Source organism: Dama dama, chromosome 16 (assembly GCF_033118175.1).
Source record: "Dama dama isolate Ldn47 chromosome 16, ASM3311817v1, whole genome shotgun sequence".
Lineage (NCBI taxonomy): Eukaryota > Metazoa > Chordata > Mammalia > Artiodactyla > Cervidae > Dama > Dama dama.
Genome location: NC_083696.1, coordinates 31309374 through 31314714, shown reverse-complemented (window position 1 = coordinate 31314714; position 5341 = coordinate 31309374). Strand labels below are relative to the sequence as shown.

Sequence of the window (5341 nt, the reverse complement as noted above, 5' to 3'; positions counted from 1 at the left end):
GCCTGTAAGCATGATGGTACATGCATGCTATGAAATGGAGTAGATTTAAATGCACTGATATTGGAAGGTCTTTATGAACGTTATGGAATGAACAGGAATCAAATTGCAGAAAGAAATATTTAATAAAGTACACTGCATGTGAAAACATACAAATAAAACAGGGGTATATATTTTCTATAAGCAAACATAAGTAGACAAAAGCATTTAAAAAATTTGCAAGCTAATCTTGGTGATTGGAAGAGATGGAGGCAGGCTAGGGCTGGAAATGATAAAGTTGACTTTAATTTACAATGTCTTACTTCTTTTATAAAGAAATAAATTTTGCATTATTTGTGTAATTTTTCTGCCTCAAAAAATAAAGGCAATATATCTGAAAGAAGAGTTATAGACCTCATTGAGTTTAAAAGAGTGTATTTAAATAATTTAGCTAACACTTCATTTTATAGATGAGGAAATTGAGGCTCAGAGACCTGAATGATTGACTGAAAGCAGAAGCCAATAAAAATTTCAAACATCAGATCATCCCATAAAGATTGGTAACAGAGTTTCTGGAATTACTGTTAATAATCCATGAAATATTTTGATGAAACCAGAGTTTATTTGGGGCCAACATTGTGGGGACCTCCAGAATAGATCCAATTTTGGCATTTATGATTTTTTTTTTTTTAATCACGTTGCCCAAGAACCCTGTTACTCAGTTGATGCTAATTCTGTATGTCTGTCTGCTGTCTTCAAAGTCTTCAAACTTTCATTGTTTCAATAAACTCACTTTCTCTGTAGAACATCTAACAATTCTTTGATCTATTCTTTCTCCAAGATGGTCCACATTTGTAATAGTTCCCTGAAAGGCGGAAAACTCAGAGCTGGTTCCCTACAAAATTATTCTTTAAATCAACAGAAATAAATTTGAAATTTATTTCAATAATAAATAATAAATTTGAAAACCATAAAAAAAAGAAATACGCTGGTGGTAAACACTGAATTCATTTGTTCTGATGCTCAAAAGGAGAGAATTGAGTTCTGCTTCTACAAATATTGTACTTCCCAGGTGGCTCAGAGGTTAAAGCGTCTGCTTCCAATGCAGGAGGCCCGGGTTCGATCCCTGGATTGGGAAGATCCCCTGGAGAAGGAAATGGTAACCCACTCCAGTATTCTTGCCTGGAGAATCCCATGGACGGAGCAGCCTGGTAGGCTACAGGCCACGGGGTCGCAAAGAGTCGGACACGACTGAGCGACTTCACTTTCTTTCTTTCTACAAATATAATTGTTTCTGACTTGTCAAGTTTGGGAATAAAAAACAAAAATCACAGAGCAGCCCAAAGGGCATAAGTCCCTTTGGCTCACAGTCTAATTTCAATCTGCATATAGGAATTTCCTTGAAAAAATCTTGTTATTCAATCGCTAAGTCATGTCCAACTCTTTGTGACCCCATGGACTGCAGCATACCAGGCTCTCCTGTCTTTCACTATCTCCTGGAGTTTGCTCAAACTCATGTCCATTGAGTCAGTGATGCTATCTAACCATCACATCATCTGCTGACCCCTTCTCCTTTTGCCTTCAATCTTTCCCGGCATCAGGGTATGAGTCAGCTCTTCATGTTAGGTGGCCAAAATATTGGAACTTCAGCTTCAGCATCAGTCTAACAGTTTCCTAACTTTTATTCATCATTTAAGTCCTATATATAGTATACCCAGTTTTAAAGATTGTCTCTTAATCCATGATCCTCACTGATCTTTCTGCTTTAGATTCTTCACTTCACTTCCCTGGGGTGATCACAATTGTATTTTGATTATTTACTCTGTGTTTTTCTCCTTTTGTGAGTAGGGAGAGAGTTCAAGCTGGTGGGTACTAGGTTCAGAGACATGGGGATTTATCTCTACCTTCTCTGTAAGTCTCAGATCTTTTATCATTGTGTTTTCCATACCATAATTTCATCATACTTCCAACAATAACCATACAGTATGGTTTCTGAACAAAATTTTTCAAAAGATATCATTTTTGAAGAATATAATTATAGAGAAAAATGACTTTCCTTGCTGCTACCCCCCACCCCAGCTGTGTGTCCACCAGCCTCTCCTTCTTGGACAGCAAAGTCTTTCTAGGGTTACCATTTCTTTCTCTACCATCCTTTCTTCAAGGTGAGTGAAAACCCTCATGGCTGCTATCAGAAGCAATTATACTCCTTTTCTTGAATCTGAGTCCTTCTCTTCAAATATGGTTGCTTGATGCAGAAATAAAGGCACCCAAGCAATTGTGACTAACCACAGTCTTGCCTGGTGAATCCCATGGACAGAAGAGCCTGGCAGGCTGCAGTCCATAGAATCACAAAGAGTCGGACACTACTGAAGCAACTTAGCACACATACACGCACAGTTCTCAATCCTGAATATTCATTGAAAGAACTGATGCTGAAACTGTTATTCCAATACTTTGGTCACCTGATGTGAAGAGCTGACTCATTGGAAAAGACCTTGATGCTGGGAAAGATTGAAGGCAGAAGGAGGTGACAAAGGATGAGATGTTTGGATGGCATCACCAACTCAGTGGATATGAGTTTGAGCAAACTCCAGGAGATAGTGAAGGACAGGGAAGCCTGGTGTCCTGTAGTCCATGACATCACAAAGAGTTGGATATGACTTGGTGACTGAATAACAATTCTCAAAAAACATTTTATTCCATCAAATATTTTCATAAGTTTTACCCTCCTCTCAAAAAATGAATACTTATTTTTTCTGTCTTGATACCTGGAGGTGTAGTATTATGGTAGATGCTTTTTTCATCCTCTGGAAACTAGGAGGGGCAAGAGGTCATAGCCTCTGATTTATTTCTGTGTTGAGCCTCAGATGAGCCAGAACCTGAAGTTGTCCTGCAACCAGTCCCCTCCAAGTCTTACTCATTTCAAGCTGACATTTCTGAGCTTCGGTTCAACAATATCAACACACCCCACAGATGTTACTCATATACTTCAACCTACTGAAAAGAAAAACACTCAAGCCCACTGTGTTATGGGAACTGGAATAAACACTGGGGACAAGAAAGGAAGGACTGACTGACTGGCTGGCTGGTTTAATATTTTTCCATTTCAAGCTCTTAATGTGCACTGAGTGAATCATCTAGCACCAAAATGTCATGTTCAGTGGGAGGTTTCTGTGCTGATTATCCAGTGAGTTGCCTTCAGTTTTATGTTTTACATGATGTGAGCATGTGTGATTTTTCCCAATCTGTGCTGATGTGCAATTAACAAATAAAAATGGTATATCTTTAAAGTGTGCAACCTGATGTATTGACATATGTATGCATTGTGAGGTACAGAGTACAACCAAGCCATTTGATATACCCATTTCTTCACACAGATGTCATGTTCTTCTTTTTCTCTTATGGTAAGTTGGAGAAGACTCTTGAGAGTCCCTTGGACTGCAAGGAGATCCAACCAGTCCATCCTAAAGAAGATCAGTCCTGTGTGTTCACTGGAAGGACTGACGCTGAGGCTGAAACTCCAGTACTTTGGCCACCTCATGCGAAGAGCTGACTCATTGGAAAAGACCCTGATGCTTGGAGGGATTGAGGGCAGGAGGAGAAGGAGACGACAGAGGATGAGATGGCTGGATGGCATCACCGACTCGATGGACATGAGTTTGAGTAAACTCCGGGAGTTGGTGATGGACAGGGAGGCCTGGTGTGCTGCGATTCATGGGGTCGCAAAGAGTCGGACATGACTGAGTGACTGAACTGAACTGAACTGAAGAGCACCAGATCTTTGGTAAATCTCAAGTCCACAATACAGTATTGCTAATTACAGTGATGTTGCTGTACATTGGATCTTTGGATGGCATCACCAACTCAGTGGGCATGAGTTTGAGCAAACTCCAGGAGACAGTGAAGGACAGGGAAGCCTGGCGTGCTATAGTCCATGAGGTCACAAAGAGTTGGATATGGCTTAGTGACTGGAACTGAAACTGTACTCCTAACCAACATCTCTCCCTTTCCCCCTCCTCCAAAGATAACTGTTTTTCTACCCTATTCTTCTGTGGGTTTTAGATTTCACATGTAAGTGAAATCATGCGGTATTTGTTTTCCTGTGTCTGGTTTATTTCACTTAGCATAACTTTAGTGTCATCCATGTTGTGACAAATGTGGCCAGCTTTCTTTCTTTTTAAAGGCTGGATAATAGTCCCTGATTTTTTTTTAAATGTCAAGTGTTTTATTGTTTAATCCTTGGACACATTTATTGGAAAATATGACCCCTGATCACTTATCTATCCAACTTGGTCATCTGAAGTTTGATTTATAATATTTAAAAGGAAGAGAAACCCCACCAATGGTGTTAATGACTATGATCTTCTGTAGGGAGATGAAAGAGTAAGGAGAAAAATTGACATTTGACCAGAAGTAGCTTAGTCTAGAACTAATGATATCAATTAAACATGTACTAGCATCTCCTGTTTCCACTGTTTTCCCATCTATTTCCCATGAAGTGATGGGACCAGATGCCGTGATCTTAGTTTTCTGAATGTTGAGCTTTAAGTCAACTTTTCACTCTCCTCCTTCACTTTCATCAAGAGGCTTTTTAGTTCCTCTTCACTTTCTGCCGTAAGGGTGGTGTCGTCTGCATATCTGAGGTTATTGATATTTCTCCTGGCAATCTTGATTCCAGCTTGTGCTTCTTCCAGCCCAGCACTTATCATGATGTACTCTGCATATAAGTTAAATAAGCAGGGTGACAATATACAGCCTTGACATACTCCTTTTCCTATTTGGAACCAGTCTGTTGTTCCGTGTCCAGTTCTAACTGTTGCTTCCTGACCTGCATACAGGTTTCTCAAGAGGCAGGTCAGATGGTCTGGTATTCCCATCTCTTTAAGAATTTTATTTTTTGGGGGGCTCCAAAATCACTGCAGATGGTGATTGCAGCCATGAAATTAAAAGACACTTACTCCTTGGAAGGAAAGTTATGACCAACCTAGATAGCATATTAAAAAGCAGAGAAATTTTGCCAACAAAGGTCTGTCTAGTCAAGGCTATGGTTTTTCCAGTAGTCATGTATGTATGTGAGAATTAGACTGTGAAGAAAGCTGAATGCTAAAGAATTGATGCTTTTGAACTGTGGTGTTGGAGAAGACTCTTGAGAGTCCCTTGGACTGCAAGGAGATCCAACCAGTCCATCCTAAAGGAGATCAGTCCTGGGTTTTCATTGGAAGGACTGATGTTGAAGCTGAAACTCCAATATTTTGGCCACCTCATGTGAAGAGTTGACTCATTGGAAAAGACCCTAATGCTGGGAAGGATTGGGGGCAGGAGGAGAAGGGGACAACAGGGGATGAGATGGCTGGATGGCATCACC

The 5341-nt window shown here is 40.1% G+C and overlaps 1 non-coding gene across 1 annotated transcript; it reads left to right on the top strand.

Moving 5' to 3' along the window:
- The first annotated feature begins 1042 nt into the window (after positions 1-1042).
- On the top strand, positions 1043-1114 carry TRNAW-CCA (transfer RNA tryptophan (anticodon CCA)). Its single transcript has one exon. It is a non-coding gene; the product is annotated as a tRNA-Trp (tRNA).
- The last annotated feature ends 4227 nt before the right edge of the window (positions 1115-5341 follow it).